The 21,036-nt window shown below is 35.0% G+C and overlaps 1 protein-coding gene and 1 pseudogene across 3 annotated transcripts in view; one reads left to right on the forward strand and one right to left on the reverse strand.

Annotated features, from left to right (window-relative positions):
* The window catches only part of TBC1D4 (TBC1 domain family member 4), a 175,093-nt gene that overhangs the window by 128,415 nt on the left and 25,642 nt on the right, over window positions 1-21,036 (reverse strand). The window lies entirely within an intron of this gene.
* On the forward strand, window positions 11,488-11,692 carry LOC109450643 (guanine nucleotide-binding protein G(I)/G(S)/G(O) subunit gamma-5; annotated as a pseudogene).

A 21,036-nucleotide genomic window follows, 5' to 3' on the forward strand; every position in this document is an offset into this window, starting at 1 on the left:
TGGATGTTTTAAGTTCTCTATCATTAATATTTCATATGCATGACTTCCTTATGCTTGAAGATTTGTTTCTTTCAGGTAACAGAGCAAAGTTAAATGTTTATAAATGTCTTACCCTACTCTATGAAGTAAGTCAATATGGAAATCAATAGTCTAGAGAAGATAAAGAGAATTTCCTCCCTTCATAGTCTCCATCACTGAAAGTAAATCTTATTTTAATCTAATCATAAGGAAGATCCAGTTCCACCATTCAATTAATAAGCCCAAAATCTAAATATGGAACAGAACTTCCGGAGAGTAATCCAGGGTTGACCCTGCACTTTCAGGATCTTCTGGTCTGAATTTGTACGTCTAAGCATTCAAGGTTTGATAAACATGGCTCTATCTGCCAGTACTTCCATTCCTGGGTATTTATATTTCTGTCAGATAAGAAAGACTATGCAATTTTTCCTTCAAAAAAAAAAAAAAAGAAAGAAAGAAATCCTTGGAATTGGTGCAGACGCTATGGAAAACAGTTTGCAGTTTCCTCAAAAAATTAAAACTAGAACTACCTTATGACCCTGCGATTCCACTCCTGGGTATTTATCCACAGAAATCCAAAACACTAACTGGAAAAAATATATGCACCCCTATGTTTACTGCAGCGCTATTCACAACAGCCAAGATATGCAAACAACCAAAATGCCCATCAATAGAGGACTGGATAAAGAAATTGTGGTATATTTATACAATGCAGTATTATTCTGCCATTAAATGAATGAAATCTTACCATTTGCAACAACATGGATGGACCTAGAGGGTATTAAGCTAAACAAAATAAGTCAGACTGAAAAAGACAAATACCATATGATCTCACTTATATGTGGAATTTAAAGAACAGAATAAACGAGCAAACAAAAAAGAAAAAAACTCATAGATACAGAGAAAAAACTGATGGTTGCTAGATGACAGGGGGTTGGGGGATGGGTGAAAAGGTGAAGGGATTAGAAAGTACAAATTGGTAGTTACAAAATAGTCACAGGGATGTGAAATACTGTATGGGGAATATAATCAATAATGTCATAAAGACTATGTAGGGTGTCAGATGGGTACTGGACTTACCAGGGGGATCACATCATAGATTATATAAATGCCTAACTACTGCGCTGTACACCTGAAACTAATATAATATCTATATATAGTCATGGGATGTAAAGTACAGCCTAGGGAATGTAGTCAATGGTATTGTAATAGCGATGCACAGTGTCAGATGGGTAGTAGACTTGCTGAGGTTATCACTTTGTGAGGTGTGTAAATGTCTAATCTTTATGTTGTTTTTGTACACTTGAAACTAACAATAAAATTAAATTTAAAAAATAAACAAATAAACTGCATTAGGTTTTTAAATTTAAAAAACAATTCTTGGTAACATAAAAGGTATTAATTTAAATGGTCCCAAAATGCTTTTTAAATTTGCTTATGTAGAGCTCCTATAAAAAATACAAAGGAATGAAAGGAAAAAGAAAACATCTGGGACAAATTTGAAAAATAATTTTAACTTTAAGATACTTGCTGTAGACAGAGTATTGGTGCCCCTCCACCCAAATGCCCCCAATCCTTATGCTGAAACCTATTCCCTCAATGTGATGATATTTGGAGGTAGGGACTTTGGGAGCTGATTAGGCCATGAGACTGGAGCCCTCATGGGATTAGTGGCCTCAGAGACCCCAGAGAGAGCTCCCTTGTCCCCTCTAAGACGTGAGGTTATAGAGAGAACCAGGAAGTAGCTATGAACCAAGAAGTGCCCCACCCCCACCAGATAATGAATCTGCTAGCACTTTGATCTTGGACTTCCCAGCCTCCAGATTGTGAGAAAAAAATTTTCTCACCCAGGTTTATAAGCCACCGAGTCTATGGTATTTTGTTATAGCGGCCCAAACAGACAAAGACAACACTGAAATGCAAAGAGGAACTTAGAAAAACCTCACTCTGAGAACTCACAGGACTTCAGAGCACAGAGTAGTTAGTCCTGAAGAACTTAAATAGAATGAATAGATTTTAGATTACTTTTATAGTCTACATAATAAAGTATTCAAAAAATACCCACCTGGAAAAGGAGGAAAACTAGAGTTAATCCACATAGAATGAGCAAGATTGGCTAAAAGTATTTCACTCTAAATCTCCACACAAAGACTGAGCAGGACAGTTCACTCATTTACTATAACAAGCACTCTGGTGAACATAATAAAATTATGACAAATACATATGACAGTTGAGAATCCAAGTTTACATAAAATATTCTCACAGTATCCATAACTATATCTCACCATAGATTTACTCTGCAACTGGGAATTACAAAATTTGCTCTGTAATCTGAATAAAGAGATGACAAAAATCCCACTTTAAATTGAAAAACACATGGCTTGTGAAACACACATGGCTTTAAAGGCTGGCAACTTTCTCTTATGAAAAATGGAGTTTAGTTTAGCAATGCTTCAAAATTAAACAAATGGGAATTTGTGAATCTAAATTAAACAGGCCATTTTTCAAAACAGTCTGCACTGATCCCTCACCCCACCCCAAGAACAAAATCTCTTTTCTTTCTTATAGTTCCATCGTCTCCAGACATAACCACCCTACTTACTTGACGTTAGAAAGCAGAATGCGAAACTGGCATAACTAGAAAAGAGGTCAGTACAAGGGCTTTTCTTGGTAATGTTTTTGCTTTATACCAGGCTAGTCCTCCAGCTCATCAGGGCACAGATGGAGAAACCACAACTTACCAAATGTTTCTGATATGCACAGATGGCTGTTTCTGTTTTGAATCTTCCATTCTTTTATTTCCCATTTGATCTGTGTGGATATGAACACTTGCTTCCCTAAGGCTTCTTCCTGTGCCAATAAGGGCTCCTCAGGCACAGCACCTCACTGTCTCTCCCCCTACTCCGCGGCCAACTCTTATTATTAATCTATAAGTACAAAATTCTCATTAACTTTACACTAGAGAAGCCTGGCAGACACCATCTTAACCAAGTGATAAAAGTTAGCATCACCATATAATGCTGTACGTCAATTATATCTCAATTTAAAAAACAAGAAAGTTAGTATCACCAGTAAAGGGACAAATCAACATTTTGTGTCTCTTGATATGATGCGCTGAGGATACATGTCTGTGGTATTTCTTCTAAAAAGCCGGGCCCAAATTCAGAGACATCCTACAGAGTAACTGACCGCTTCAAACTGTCAAGGTAAGGAAAGGGAAGAAAAGACTAAGGCACTATTTCAGATTGAAGGAGACTAGAGAGACAAAACAAACAAATGAATCGATGATAGATCCTGGATCTATAAAAGGTATCATGGAGATCCCTGATAAAATTTGAATGGGGTCTGTAGATTGAATGGTAATAATAGATCAATGTTAATTTCTGGGTGTTGGTGATAGCCCTACGGTTATATAAGAGTGTCTCTGTTTTTAGGAAAAACACACTTAAGTATTGAGGGGTAGAAGTATATCACATCTGCAACTTACTCTCAAATAGTTAAAAAAATTCACTAAAGATATGTAAAAAAAATATGAAGAGAGAATTGTAAGCAAATTTGGCAAAAAATATTAACAAATGGGAAACCTGAGCAAAGAGAATGTGAGAGTTCTGTTAAAGTTCTTTTGTGTTTCTATAAGTCTAAAATTATTTCAAAAGAGAAAAGTAGTTTTATAAATCTACAATCAGTTGGCTGGAGTATACACATTCCTTTTGTCCAGGAGGAAAATTACTCCCTTGGAGTAAATTCCTTTAAGTTGTATTCTCAGGCTAGGCAATAAAAATGTGGGTTATTTCTAGGTCCTCCACAAAACACCAACATACAACTTTTCAGATTTGATACACTAAAAAGTGGCTGCTGTCTTAAAAAAAATTGGTAGTTCTCCAATGGAAAATAGTCTCCCAGAGAAGAACTAACTCACCAGTAGCAGCTAATTCCTCTATAAAACTCAGCAGGCTGTTAAGTGTCCTGACCTTCTCAGTGAGAAGTCACTGTTATTCCGCTGTGAACTATTTGAAGATGTCTTAACTCTTTCTGGTTGCTGGTAGAGGGCTGCCTAACCAGTAGAGATGTGCTTAAAATCATTAGTAGACCTGTTTTTTGAAATCTTTTTAAACAATTTTTGAGAAAATATATCTGCAATGTGGGGAAAGTGTTGTTAGCCTAGAGGATACTCAAAAAAGCTGAACTAACATGGCAAAAATGAAAAAAAGAAAGAGACCCAGCAGACTCGCCCCATCACACCCCAATTTTTCAGCATCATAAACTTTTCATCATTCTGCTTTACCCAATAATTAAAATGACAGTGAATTGCTCTTTCAAAAGACAACTCCCACCCTTTGAATTTTCATAGTCAAGCTTTCCTCTTAAAATTGTCCCTATTCCATTAATTAGATTTTCCTAGGAACTTCTAGAAATGTATCATAAATAAAGAATAAAGCAAATAAGCATCTCTATTAATCTGACCATGGTAGGAAAAAAAAAATCCAAGTAATTAATTTGAGCAATGCTTATGTTCAGTTTTCTCTAGAAACATTTCATTAACTATGTCTTTAAATATTACCTGCTCCTGAAATGCCCACCTTAACAAAAGCCTAGTAGATGGAAAAAAGAAAGCACTCCATCCTGGATAGGTAAAAAGGGGCAAATCCACTCAATGTCCTCCAAAGCACCTGCTGTTTTAGGAAGCACAGCCAACAAACCTGTAGCTGAATTCTCTAATAATGGTAGATCTAAAAGGAAGAACACGCAAGGCCACGTAACACTGAAAATTCAAGTTACAAACAGTAAAACACAGAAAACTTTTGCAATGTTAATATTTTCATCCAAAAACATGGCATGGCTCTTCACTTATTTTTTGTAGGAGTTCAGTGTCAACCTCATTCACTACAAATAAACAGTAGCTAATCTAATTCCCTTAGGCTCACATTTTAGAAAATACAGAAATCGTTTCTTACAGCTAGATGTACAGGGGGGAAAAAAACACATCTGAGATAAAAAATATTTATGGTTTAAGGTAATTTAAGTGGAGAGCTACATTCTATTTTAGTACCAAATACTCTGTGTTATAGTGTTGTATGCACCACACATTTTGAGAGCAAAGGGCTTAGCTGCTGCAGCTGAAGATAAGCTCAAGAAATACAACTATTAATGCTTCTCTTTGAAAGTTCTATAAACATGCTTGCCATAAAGAAAATCTCTGGAAAAACTGCCTTATTCCTCATCCAAGAGGTAATTCCAGTTTCTTGATGGAAACTTGAAGTGAAATTTGCCAGATCTAAATATCTCTATGATAACCTTTATATGGAAAATTTAGTTCTTACGGTAAATATGTTTATTTTCATTCATTTAAGGCCAAGTACCGTGATAAAATTTATAATTTTTACTTTTAACAGTTCATATTTAATACTTTGTCGTTAGCCTGAATATGCTACTTAGAACTCTGTAAGTCTAATATGCTTGATCTTTTAACCTTGTGTCCTTTCCCCAATGCAAATCATTCTACCCACTCAAGATATATTAACTGTACAAAATAATAAAGTTGGTATGAAGAGTATTTAACAGAAATGATAAACCACTGACTATCTAAATCTTGGTATAGATACATACTGGTTGCTTAGAACACAACCCTCAATCGATTCTTCTGTCAATTATTATTTTTGCTTTGCTCGCTGTTCAGAAAAAGAAGTTTTTAAGAGAATGTAATCAGTGTGGTAGGCAGAATAATGCCCTCTCTCAAAGACGTCCGTCCATGTCCAAATCCCCATACTTTACATGGCAAAAGGGACTTTGCAAGTGTGATTAAATGAAGGATCTTGACATGGGGAGATTATCCTGGATTATCCCAGTGGGACCAGTGCAATCACAAGAGTTCTTACAAGACAAAGAGGGAGGTGAGGGTGTCAGAGAAGATACCAGGTGGAAACACACATCAGAGTAATGCAGTTGCTATGAGGGAGCCACAAGCCAAGGAATGCATGGGAAGGCAAGGAACAGATTCTCCCCTAGAGCCATAGAGCCTGCAGAAGGAAGGCAGCCCTGCCAACTCTCATAAGACCTATTTCAGACTTCTGACTTCCAGAACTGTAAGGTAATAAATTTGTGTTGTTTTCAGCCTCTAAATTTTGGTAATTTGTTAAGGCAGCAATAAGAAACTAATACAGTAATTTTTATTAACTACTAGTGCCGATATGAAATTGAGTCAGTATGAAAATAAACTGATGTATTTACAACAGTCAAAATTCCTTGGAAAATAATACACTAAATGTTAAAATTAATGTCTGACTTTGAACTGTATCTTTTACTAAAGGATTCTTACATACTTAATGAGCGGGTTCAGGACAATCCACAATCCTTAGACAAGCATTTTTTAATCTAATTCCTATGAGTCTAAACTGGTATTTAAAAGATGAACAATATAAATATATGAAAGCAGAACTCCCCATCTTCAAGAAATTCCAAAGAGTTGTATAAGTCAATGAACATTTACCATAAAGTAAAAAGTGCCTTAATCAGGAACGAAGAGAAGGGTATCTCAACTGGGGGTGGAGGGTACACAAAAGAAATGGCTAAATCTTCCAGGGGAAATAGGTCCCTTGAGAAGTCGGAGGCTAAACTGAGCCAGGTCACATTATGAAGTGGGCAGTAGGCCATGCACAAAATTGGATTTCATCTTTCAAGTAATGAGAAAATAGCTGGGGGTTTTAACTAGTGAAGTGATTGACACAATTAAATTTTAGAAGGAGAAAACACTGCCTGTGATGTGAAGAAATATGAAGGCTAGACTAAAAGCAAGAAATACATATTGAAGACTAAATTTTGTTTATAGTGTCTTCATATTTTAATATTAATTCACAAAAGTTCAGTGATTCTTTACATTTTCTCAGACATGTGCTTGCTAAATGCTAGATTGAAAAAGAGAATAAGACATGATTAGAGCCTTTGAGATATAAAAACTATCACTTTGGATCTACAACAATATACAAAATGTATACAATGAAAGCAGCTATCTCTACTTTAGGGTACTCATCTAAAAGCCAATTTTTCAAAAGTAGACACCGAATTCAGACTATAAGGAACCACAATTTAACAAATTGATTAGAGTGTAATCTAATCAATCTCAAAAATAAAAATTAAGGAAATTTCTGAAAACATTTATACATAAAGACACATGTGCTCCAATGTTCATTGCAGCTTTATTTACGGTGGCCAAGACATGGAAACAACCAAAATGTCCTTCGATAGATGAATGGATAAAGAAGTTGTGGTATATATACGCAATGGAATACTATTCGGCTGTAAGAAAAGATGATACAGGAACATTTGTGACAACATGGATGGATCTTGAGAGTGTAATGCTGAGCGAAATAAGTCAGACAGAAAAAAGCAGAGAACCATGTGATTTCACTGATATGTGGTATATAAACCAAAAACAACAAAAGAACAAGACAAACAAATGAGAAACAGAAACTCATAGACACAGACAATGGTTTAGTGGTTACCAGAGGGTAAGGGGGGTGGGGGGTGGGAGAAGAGGTAAGGGGGATCAAATATATGGTGATGGAAGGAGAAATGAATCTGGGTGGCGAACACACAATGGGATTTATAGATGACGTAATACAGAATTGTACACCTAAAATCTATGTAATTTTACTAACAATTGTCACCCCAATAAATTTAAAAAATAAATTTAAAAAAAATTAAGGAAATTGCATTCATACGAAAATTATCAAATAGCTCCCCCTAATAGGTTCCTTAAAAGCATTATATTCTTAATATCTCTAAGAAGATAAAAAATATAGCTTCTTAAATATAACCCATGAAGGTCTATGTACCTCATGCACAGATGGCATATGACACCTACTGTGTTGGAAATGTATACAATCATGACAATTTGAACTAATTTATAATCGTAAACTGTAACAGGATTAGTTACATCCAGAAATAGAATGACAACTCTATAGCCTTCCACAATCATGCCAGTAAAAATCAATCCTTGCATTCTCTCTGCTCCCACTGCAGTCCCCCACCCCGAATTACAGCAGCCATCACTATCTGATCTGTGTTACAGTTAAACGGTATATGTGTCTATTTCACCAGTAAGAAGACAGACTAGACTGTCTTTCCACATCTTTGTATCTAGTGAAATGGTGTAGCAACATCAATAGTTAAGCCCAGTGTTTTGAAGAGAACTCAGCTGAATTTACATGTTAATAATAACTAGTCATAATTTCCATTTTAGGGCACTCAATGGTTTTAGTAAATATTTGGATCAGTTATAAACATCATTTTATATATATATATAGATATATAGATATATAGATATATATAGATATATATATATGTATTACATATATATATCATGTATATAAACATCATTATATATTATATATATATACATATATATATATATAACTTCCCCAATTGTATAATGAGAAAATCCACAACAAAAATATCAGGTCTCAAATAGGAGGAAGTGGTATTTAGTTAGTTTTTGGCAGATGTTATTTTACATTTAACCTCTTAAAACCTCAGTTTCTTCTTCCATGCAACAGGGCTAGTAATAAAACTGATCCACAGAATCATTTTAGAATTAAATAAAATAAAAGGTCCAGTAGAGAATCTGTCACATAATCGATCTTCACTAAGCGTTAGCCACTGTAGTCACTATAATTAATGTTATTATAAGGTCCTTATGATCAAAAGTAATGAAATCAGCAATGCTAGATATCCCCAAACAGAAGACAAGTGTAAAATCACTTACATTTGGTTCTGGAATATAATCTAAAAGTAATATTTAAATTTGAGTGTTACTGATTTGGAGTACAAAATGAAGAAAAGCCTGTGAAGGGTGACAGAGGAGGAAAAAAAAAAAAAGAAAAGAAACAGAAAACAGTGCGGGCTCTCCATCCTCACAGGGCTGAGAATTCTTCTCTGGGACCTGGTCTATGCTAAAAATAGCATCACCAACTTAGTCTGACGACAAATGAGCACCATTACCAGACAAACTGCTACATGTGTCACTGCTTTATTTATTTTATGAAGTTTATCATAGCTCCTCTGGGCTTATGAAAGCAACTAGTTACTTCAGTTTATAGGCCCCTCATTGAATGTGGACAGATGAAAAGTAAATGCAGTAGCCAGAATATGTCACTGACAAATAACTGGGTAACTGCTTTTATTTTCCCCTGTTGAGTTTGACCATGAAGAAATTAAAAGGCAAGATTTGTCATAGAGTTTTTCTGAAGTGTACAAAAAAATATAAAAATTAGAATTATAGGGGTGGCCGGTTAGCTCAGTCGGTTAGAGCGTGGTGCTGATAACACCAAGGTTGCCAGTTCGATCCCCACATGGGCCACTGTGAGCTGCACCCTCCTTTAAAAAAAAAGAAAATTAGAATTATAGACACAAAGGCCGGTGGATTTGCCAGATATCTAGCTTAACCAATGTTTGAGCTTCCTATATGAATTTATAAAGTGTTTCAGTATTTTGGTTATAACTGAAAGTGCTAAATATGGCATTACATAAAACAAAAATGTAATTACATGTAAATCAAAGCATACTGCCAAGCAAGGGCAAGATCAGGTAAATGGTCGGAAACGTCCTTATCATGCATGTCCAGAATACAGGAAAACAGCATCAGAGAACAGTAGGCATCTATCAAACATTGCCTTCCAGTCACCATTGCAAAGCTGAAATCACAGCTAAAGCAGCAGCAAGAGGACCCCTACCGCCTCCCCTTTTTCTACATCAGTGGTTCTCAACCAGTGTTCATCAGAATTGCCTGTCCCTCCGCAGAACTACAGCCATCAGCAATCAGAGAGCAGGAACAATGAGGTTGAAGATACAGCAACGTCTTCACCTGCCTCGCCAAGCATGTCAGACCACCACCAACTCTGAAATCCAGGTAGTGGGAATTAGAAGAACACACAGACATGACAATAGCGTAACTTTCCTAGTTTGCTTAAAGCATTTTATAAGCATGTAAAATAGGAAAAAGAAAAAAAAGACAACACCTGAAAAAAAACAGTAACTGTTTGAGTAACAGAGAACAAAAGCAAGGTAACCACTGATACTAGACACGTCCAAATGCTCAAGAAAATATATTTAATTGTTGGGGGAAAGGTGTTACATAAATCAAGTGATATTCCTTAACAGAAAAAAAAAAATGCGTGCTCATCAATTTAGATAAAAGAAAAGTAGAGTACAAGAGAATAGAAAAAAGGGGTGGCCAGATGGCTCAGTTAGTTAGAGCACGAGCTCTGAACAGCGGGATTGCCAGTTCGATTCCCACATGGACCAGTGAGCTGTGCCCTCCACAACTAGATTGAAGACAACAAGCTGCCGCTGAGGTCCCAGTGGGCAGCTTGATGGCTCAGTTGATTAGAGAGCGAGCTCTCAACAGTAGGGTTGCAGGTTCGATTCCCACATGGGATGGTGGGCTGCAACTAAGATTGAAAACGGCGTCTGGACTTGGAGCTGAGCTGCGCCTCCACAACTAGATTGAAGGACGACTTAGAGCTGATGAGCCCTGGAGAAACACACTGTTCCCCAATTTAAAAAAAACAAACTGTTAAAAAAAAGAGAACAGAAAAAGAAGTGCATCAAAAGATTAATAATTTCACATTGCAAATAAGAAATCAATTTTCTTCATGTTTCATTTCTTTCTTTTATTGAGCACCTTGATGATACATGGAATCTTGGGTTTAAAACAACTATGGTGCATTCCCCAGCTTTTCCATAAGCCACCTAAAGACTTAGAAAACAACTCAAGAGAGAAGGAATAAAATGCCTTTGACTCTAGGATTATCATTTATCCCTGTAGTCTGTATACTTATTTATAAATCTAATTTCAAGCTTTGTGTTATTGTTGTGCTAATACATTAAGTTATAATGTGACTGAATTCTGACTTAAGGGTTTTCACTTTTCCACTTTATATTTCAATATTGAAAGAAAATGATATTCATTACTACCATTTATTGATTGCTTAATAAGGGCCGGGCAATTTTTTAGGCCCTTTACGTGCAAGCTGTCATTTAACCCCCACAAAAAAATGTGTAAATAGAAACAATCCAAACAACACTATTTTCCAAACAACACTCAAAAAGAAGTCACTGACCCAAGGTCACAGACACTTAACCAATGGAAGAGCTAAGTATTTGCACCATGACTATGTGAATCCAAAAGTCCACGCTTTTTCACCATACTATATTGAAACTAGTATTTTCTAGTATTATACAGTCATCAAAGAACACAACCACAGAGATAATTGCCATTTCTCAGTTTTACATCTTCACAGAATTTGAAAGAATCTACAGGTATATATTATACGTCTCTATATCCCACAGAGCAGACAGTACAATGTACAACACTGTTCTTGAAAATAGTCAAGCTAGCCCCTTACCGCGCTCACCCACTGTCTGGCACCCCAGACCCACAACCAAGGAACCTGCCAGGCTCTCGCATGCACCATGTCTGGTTCCTCCAGCGACACCGCTATGAAAACAATGGTTCAACATTTCCAACGGGAAACCAGGTTCAACGGCGTGAAAGTTTCCCAGACCGTTGAAGATTTGAAACAATTCTGTCTCCAGTGCTCACCATGACCCCCTGCTGACTGGAATATCTTCAAGTACAAATCCCTTCAGACCCCAGAAAGTCTGTTTCTTTTTGTAGTGAAACTCTTTGGAGGTTTTCTAAACCACTTTTCACGAACCAGTGAATATTGAAAGGAGAGCTATATCTGAAGCCTGAACGAAAAGCTCATCCCTGTCACACATGCCTGTACTATGTACAAACTGCTGCTTTTGTCAGTCCTTAAACATCTGCCTCTCTGAGTTTTCATGATTTTCTATTTCACAAGGGAAATTATTTTATATATACAGCATACAATAAAATACTTAATATAAAAAAAGAAAATGCTCAAGCTGTTATTGAGTAAATATCTTCAAATGTGTAGAACAGAACATTCTCTTGTTACACGACCCACTGGACTTCTTATGGAGATTTGAATGTAAACTAGCCATGGACCTTGCACATGGTATTTCCTCATTTGTACCAAAAGACATAATGATGTCTGTTGTCATATTTTCCTCAGAAACCATTGTAAGGATCCAATGAGATAATATATGATATGTAAAATGCTTTCTAAACTGTAAAATCCTCTGTAAACGTAGATACTAAAATCAGCAGTCTCACAATAGTCACTCACCCAGAGTAACATTTAGTAGTGATGACATTTCATCTAATTTGTGATGGGTACAAAAGCAAAGAAAAAATTGTGGATTGGTAAACTTACAATTGACCAACATGCAACAATCAAGGGTACGCTGATTGATGATACAAAATTTTTCAAGCCTAAATGGAATTTTCCACCATTTCCCAAAAATGTGAACAGATAAAAAGTTGTGAAATATTGCTGCCATTTTACTGTCATATTCATAATCTACTTCAATGACCGCTATTCAATAGGCCTGAGTCAAAGCCTAGAAACTTTTCTTTTTAAACAGTTATTTCAGGTAGTTCTAAGTCACAGTTGCTTTGAGAACCACTTCAGTACCCTCTCTGTCATGTAATTATTGTCCTTAATCAAATCTAAGCTGCTATAGATTGTAAGACACATCCAGACTGCAGAGATAGTAAAAACAGGGGAGAGGGTAGCTGGTTAGCTCAGCTGGTAGCAACCCCAAAGTTGCTGGTTTGATCCCCGAATGGGCCACTGTGAGTTGTGCCTTCCTTAAAAAAAATATTTTTAAATAAAAACAGAGGAGAAAATATATATCTTAGAATTAATGAAACATACAATAGTTAAATTAAAGGCCCACGTCTTCACTTTAGGGTAACCCAGAACACTAGAGGGTGCAAAATGTAATAGCACTGTGGGCGTACTTGTACAATCTATACATGTCTGAACAGTCCATGGTTAAAAAAAAAAACACCACCTTGTTTTGTTCGCATTTTTATAATCAGTGTAGGTTACTGCCGCTATTCTGCAGAAACATACTACAATACATTGATTGCATTCGTATTAATTATTCTCAAAGAAATTATCCTTTATACTATCAAGACTAGTCTGGTCTGGTTTTGGAAGATTTTTCTATGCTAAACTTGTCCTCCGCCCAGGCGTCTGTTATGTAAACGTTTGAAAACCATCACACTTCGGTGATTGTTGTTTCATCTGTGAAGTGAAGGAATTGGGGTAGATTATTTCTAAAATTCTTTCCAGATTTATGATTCTCTAAGTCATTCTTCTTAAATTGTTTCTGACATGCAATCTTTTCACCTCCAGACAATCAATGTCTTGAGGACAGAGACCTTAAATAACTTTCTCTAGGGTGTACACACACACACACACACACACACACACACACACACACGCACAAAGTACCTGACATAATCCTAGGTTGGCTCCCTGCCTGGCCAACACTGGCCTTTCCTTTACCTGGGATCCTCTCTTCTTGGGACATGGAAGTGCATGCCCCTTCCCACCCAAGATTTTCCAGAACTCTTAATCACAGCTTGAGTGGTGAGAAAATGCAATCACCTAGTGCCAGCCCCTGATTTCTACTCTTCTAGCTCTTTTGACAATTTTGTGATTTATTGTAGTAACTCTCTTCTTCATTTATTATTCTAATGAAAAAAACTAGAGTGGTAACTGTTCCCTGTACTAACACATACCTAATGTACTATTCAATTTATACTGTTTACATATTAAAAAAAAAACAATGCAAAATGTATCAGAATTGGTTTACTTGGAATCATCACAATGCCAGGACTATATCACTGGTCATTTAGTCTTAAAAGACTATGTAATGTTAAAACCAAAAATTATGTAAGATATAAACACATATGTTAATATTATATGTGTTACTACTATCAATGGAATGGGCATATAATTACAATCAGTGGTCTGACAATTAAGTTCAAAAACTCATCCTAGAAAAAGTGCTACCTACCTCATTGCTGAGTATCACTACAGTCACCTTCGAAGTACTCCCCTTGGGAAGCTATGCACTGATGCCAGTTCCTAGTCTACCCTTCAAAACAATTTTGGAACTCTATGGAATGGCCATCAGAGCTGTCATTGTGTTACCCTTGATGTCCTGAAGGTCATCAAAATGTCTTCCTTTCAATATTTCCTTTACCTTTGGGTAAAGAAAGAAGTCATTGGGGGCCAGATGAGGTTGAGTAGGGAGGGTGTTCCAATACAATGATTTGTTTACAGACTAAAAACTCCCTCACAGACAGTGCCGTGTCAGCTGGTGCATTGCCATGAATTGTTGGTGAAAAGTTCAGGTCGTCTAACTTTTTCATGCAGCGTTTTCAGCCCTTCCAAACAGTAAACTTGGTTAACTGTTTGTCCAGTTTGCACAAATTCATAATGAATAATCCTTCTGATATCAAAAAAGTTAGCAACATTGTTGCAACAAGTTCACAAACTTAATTGTCACACCTTCGTACATAACTTTATTATATCAGTGTTAAATACTTGGCTGTAATAATGACGGGGGGCTGTGGGGTAAATGAAAATGCTCTATTTTTTAAAGATGCATGCTGAAATATCATGTCTATAAATTACTTTCAAATATTTCAGCATTTAATAAAGGAGATAATAACATAAATGTCATAAAATGTTAACAGTTGGTGAATCTACATGAAGGGAATAGCATATCCACAGTACTATTTTTTCCACCTTTTATAGATTTGAAATTTTCTGAAACAAAAATTAGAGTAAAAAATATATAGACTATGCCCATTAGCTTACAGTCTGATGTCACTAACTCAGTAATCATGGCCTTCAGTTTCCTCTTTTATAAAAATAAAGTAACAACAAGAATTTCCTTGTGTACTATATTAGAAAAAAGTGTTAATGATTATGCCCAGTGCTTACAAATCTGCAATGAAACTGGAACTCTCTTAAACTGCTACTTGCACTGTAAATTAAAGAAAGGTTTAGGAAAAACAACTTGAAAGTAGGTATATAGAACCAATAAATCTACTTTAATCCTTCTATACTTCCACTGCTGGTAATAAATTTGCCAAATCTAAATAAGGAAAATTTTGCCTGTAAATATCCCCAATTATTTCTAGGTTTGCCACACGCCAAGTCCATTGACTAAAACAAGTAACTTCTGTTACCATGTGCAATAGTTATGTATCTTTGTACTCAATGAGGTTTATTATTTGTATTCTCTAGCCCTCACTACATAAGCATATAAAAAAGACTTCAGCCCTCAAACTATAATATTTCACTGTTAACTGCAAAACAGATCACTGGCCCAACCAGGCTTCCATCCCTTCAGGACCTGCTGACAGAGGTCTCTTAAGGACTTCCTGCCAATGTCACATTCTGCCCCTTTCTAGTAAAAAAAAAAAAAAAAAAAAAACTGGATTAATTTGAAATCAAGGAAGGAAAAGTCAAATATTAGTGATTCTGTTATATCTAAAACTTCCATCATCACATCACAGAATAATATTGTGCCCTTAGCCTTTTTTGAAGGTTATTCCCGAAAAAGCCACATTAAAAATGCTTAGTATCCACTGTAAAACTGTAGTCATTCAATGTAATGTCAATTCCCAAAGGAGAAATGTCATTTAGAACTGAGTGTTAGGAAAACCGGTTTCCTCTGAGGAGCTGGTATTCTTCTCTGCTGCTAGATTACTTATCAGATTATCTTAATGCTCTGCTGCTGGGAAGCCTAAAAGTCAACTCTGAAAAAATTTACATTATGAATAAAAATTACATTAACATTTGTAGATTACATATTAGTTCCCTTCTCCTTTCCTTGGTCCTGATCTCAGTTTCTATTTTGTCAATAATCCTTATCAAATGCCACTGCCAAGTTCTTTTTAGAAAGAAGTCCAGTATAAATAAAATCAGTAAATAAAATGTGTAAATACGACATAGCAATGAAAATGTTTTGGAATTAGACAGAGGTGATGGTTACACAACTTTATGAATTTACTAAATGCAACTCAATTGCTCATTTTATTTAAAATAGTTAATTTTATGTTCTATAAATCTTACCTCAGTTAAAAAAAAAAAAAAAAAGTACAACATTACACCAGCAAGTACCATATGGTTAGCAGCCAAACAGTCATATCACATTCTTCCCATTTTCACTGTGGTGTGTGGGAGAGAAAACTAATCTAGCCTCCTCCAGCTGCATTGCTACTCCCTTCTATTTCCTTATGTGCTAGTATAATTTTCAACTGCTCGAATTATGTTAAAAATCCTTAAACATTCTCCTAGGCCAGGGGTTTTTAAAACCAGCCTGGGTTTGGACTCAGGAGAATTATTTTTTTCAAAGGACATCTTTCATGGAATCCCAGTACAAATCAAATCAAACCATCTGCGCTGAATGAAGATGTTGGTGAGACGTGCAATCCCTCCGGACACTATTGCCCAGGTTAGTTAGGATACTAACTCCTCCTCAGGTTTCCCTAACACAGCAACAGGCCATACAGAAAGCTGCAAACAGACACTCATGAAAAGAAAAAAGACTTTCATATGATATTTCTAGATAACCACAGCTAAAACGGTATCTTATTTCCTGTGGTCCAGATAATTATTTCACTCCTCCACTCACATATGAGGAATTGAAATGTTTTAAAAGATAACATAGTATAACCTCTACAAGTTTCTCTGGTGAAAATTACTTGTGCCAGTTTGTAACAGCTTTTAGGGAATAGCTCAGCAATGGAATGGGGGTTAATATTCAATAAAAATTAATTGACGGGTTCTTAGAAAACTATGAAATAAAAATGATTTTTCTATAAACCACTTGCTCATTTTTATTGCTTTTATTACTACAGTTAGTTAATAAATATTTTAAATTACGTTTCCCCATTTTTTAATTCAGCTTTGTCAGCCAGTGTGACACGTGCTAGAAAAATCTACTCATAGCTCTATAAAGATACGCTCATATCACATGTTCATAGTTTCTGAACAGATGAAGCTATCATATATTAATCAGGGTATGTTTTATCATAAATTCCAATACAGTATATTTACCTTTTATGGAGGAGATACAAAAGTTAATCTGATTTCTAACTTGTTAGACAGACAACAGCATACAGTGAGCAATCTCAGGTGCTACAAACTCATTATAAAACATGTGTACATCTGTAATAAATAGTGAGTTTACCTAGTAGAAAGGATAAACACAAACAGGTGCATAACAAATGTAAGCAACTGAAAAATAAAAACAGTCAAATCCCAAGTGATTGGTATGATGAAAGCAGTTAACAGGAAAGCATCACAAAACTAGTCAAAATAAGGTACGAAAGAGAGTTACTTATTTAAAATTACACCTTGTATTGAAGAATTTACAGATGTCGTCCAAAAATATATAATCAATTCAAATAGAATAGTTTAAAGTATCGATCAATTGGTTTGTGTGACAAGAAGTGGCCAAATGTCAGACAGCTGTATTATCAGTTTCTTGGTTAAATGCTTTCTATATACACATTAAATATATTACATTCCTATATAATCGATATTCATATTCACTAAAATATATTTGTTTATATATTTTCTATAAGTTATAAGTAATATATATTTAGTATTAATATCTTTATATATTCAATATAATATAAATATATAATAATATATACGTAATATATATGTTACAAAAAAGTCAAGTTGGACAAAAACAGTCCTAACTGTATGCTTATGAGTAGCAGGAAAAAAATTATCTACTGTTTCTTAAATATAGCACTCAATTACAGGGCAAATGTGTACCTCAGAATAATGGTTATTATTTTATAGAGCACCTTTTATGTGCAAACACTCTGTGAGACACTTTATTTTTTCTCTAATAAGTAGGCTTTCTTAGCTCCATTATACAGACAAGAAAACTAAGGCTCAAACAAGTTAAGTGATTTACCTAAGGCCACATACCAAGTGGCAAAGTTCTGACTTAAGAGCTCTTGATGCTCACTGCAATTCAAATATGTTAAAGAAATGATGTATGTGCATAGTTCAACTGTGCAGGCAACAAATAGCAGGCACCAAATAAAACAAAACCTTCTGTACTTTTTGGGGGGAATAGGAGGGTCTATAATAAGAATCGGGCTGTCTTCTAAACCCTTAAAATTCCCAAATGACAAGTACCTTTGTTATTTTACAGTGGGTCTCTGAGACCACATTTCACATAAGATAGTTTTTCCTAACGAGGTAACTCATGCCCCCTAGATAGTGTATGCTATAAGAAGACTCACCAGAAAGACCAACCATGCAATTAGACTGTGGCCTTTGTGATATCATGTGTCCAATGATTGAACCAATCTTGCCTGTGTAATGAAGCCTCAGTTAAAAACTCTAGACACTGAGGTTGGGGTGAGCTTCTGTGGTTGGCAATATTCTGTGTGTCTTATCAGATGTTGATGTTCCAGGAGGTTAATAAAAGTACTAAACACTTATAAGAAGAGAGTCAAGTTACCAATTTCATCCTTTCTATTTGTAATTTCCTGGAAAAAAAACCCTTGTAACTTGTGTGTCTGTTAAAAATTAAATGAAAGTCAAAGACGCTATCAAGTCTTAACATTAAAGGGCTGGGTACTCCTTTCCGAAGTTATAAAGTAAATGAAAAGACAATATTAAAACTAGATACATACAAAGTCTCAGGAATGTTGCTATTACATTAAATGAAGTACTCTTCTAGAGAAAAGATGGAAATTCTGACAGTACGTAATAATGAAAAAAATGAGAACAATGCAAAAGAAATGAATAGCAACTATGACCACTATGCTATAAGGTAGGGATTCCATAAACACAGGTTTAATTAACCCATAAAATGACAATTATGAAAGTATTGGCCTTGGTACGTATCAGTCTCCTCTACCAAAAAAGTAAAATTTCACAAAAATTATTTGCAAATGCATGAAAACTCTTATCAGCTTGTGCAAGTTTTATTCTTCATGTCTCCAATGTACCTGGCACAAATCAGTCACAGTGAATGACTAATGAATTAATTAAGTCTGATATTATATTGCTGTATGAATATGTAAATAATATTTTTAAGAAGAATGTATTTTGTTGCCAAGTCTCCTCAAGCATTGAGACACATACTTAGAACTGCTGGTTACAAGGTTTTCTTAGCTACTCAAATCCAAATTCCCTAAGAATTTCTAACAGGCAATAAATTTTACATAATATAGCCTTTATTTTCAATACAATAATTAAATCATACAATTAAAGCTTAAATTTGAATTTTTGGCCAATTCATATTTTCCTCCCCAAATACAGTCAAATAATTGAGTTACACCTACACATATTTAAACCAAGTTACTCAATTTTCCTTACACAATATTAATTATAAGTATAATCATGCATATGTTTTCACTGGGGAGAAAAAAAATTCTATTTTAAAAGATTCTTATTCAATAATGTTGAACAAAAAAAATCATGTGTGGATCTTGGTACCTTGAATTGTCAACAATAAATTAAGCAAAAATGAAAATAACAGGAATATTTTGTGAAACACAATTATTTCCAACAATGCATCATAAATAATCTCAGTTGTGACTAAAAAGTACATAGTCAACCATTCTGAAATGTAGCTCAAACTATGTACTCAAATCTATTCATGTTATTTAACAGTGTTCTTTCCGGGTTTAAAAAAAAGTTGATACAAATGTTAGCATAGATTTTCCATTTTAAATTCCTACAAAATTTCTCCTACAGTATATAAAAATACTGTTCATGTGGAACTAAAGCTATATGCAAAAATGACTTCCAACCTTTAACTAAAATATTTAAGTAAAAGGTACTATCATTTCCAAAATTAAACACAGATTCAATCTTGCTATATTTATTCAGTTTCTACAGAAAATAAATAGAACTGTGAGACTTTATTAAGCAACAGGCAGCTTCAACTTGGCAGAGTGCTTTCCAATAGAATTTACGGGGTGGAATTTGGCTTGTTATTACAGGCTGACTCTAAATACAGACAAGCAAGACCTAACAAGAGCCTGCAAGCCCTAGTACTTTTTCCCAGGGTTTATAGTAATTTGATCTAAAGATATATTTTTTGCTTTTGAAATTCATGGAGGAAACTTAAATGCACATTACTAAGTGAAAGAAGACAATCTGAAAAGACTATATACTGTATGACTCCAACTATGCAACATTCTGGGAAAGACAAAACTGTGGAGACAGTAAAAATATCAGTGGTTGCTGGGAGTTAGGGGGGAGGAAAAAATAAATTGATTAAGCACAGAGAATTTTTAGGACAGTGAAACAACTCTGTCTGATAACTATAATGGTAGATCATTTATCCAAACCCATAGAATGTACAACACTATGAGTGATCTCTATAATGTAAACCAAGGACTACGGGTGAATCTTATATGTCAATGTAGATTCATCATTTTAACAAAATTACCACTCTGGTGATGGATGTCCGATGAATGAGAGAGACTATGCATGAGTAGGGGCAGGGAGTATATAGGAAATCTTTGTACCTTCTGTTCAATTTTGCCATGAATCTAAAACTGCTTTAAAAATAATAAAATCTATTAATAAAAATTAGGGGTAAACAACAACAACAACAAAAAGAAATACAATCTGTAAGTATTTTACATAGTTACATTGAAAACATACTCAAATATAACCTTTTATAGTTGTCAGATTTTTCTATCTAATCCCAAATTGTTATTTCAAATCTGAAAATTCAGTACTCTCGAGGAAAAATGCAAACACAACATGAAATGTTTTCCCCAATTAAATATATGGCTACTCTTTTATCTATTTCTGATTCTTTTCAGAAAATATGAATTGGTGAAAAAAATCCAAATTTAAGTTTTAATTGTCTAATTTAGAGAGTTTAGAGAAAGTAGAGACTGTTTCTATGCAACTAATCAAAAAGACCAAAATATCTGGTTCTTCCTCTTCATCCTGTCTTTCAAACTACATGGCTCAATGAGAACTGGAGAAGCTTTTTAATCAACCTTCCTGAAAATGAGTTGATGGATGTAAAACATGCATGTCATGTGGGGACTCAGCTCCCGCTCCCTGC

This window comes from Rhinolophus sinicus, linkage group LG04, assembly GCF_036562045.2.
Source record: "Rhinolophus sinicus isolate RSC01 linkage group LG04, ASM3656204v1, whole genome shotgun sequence".
Lineage (NCBI taxonomy): Eukaryota > Metazoa > Chordata > Mammalia > Chiroptera > Rhinolophidae > Rhinolophus > Rhinolophus sinicus.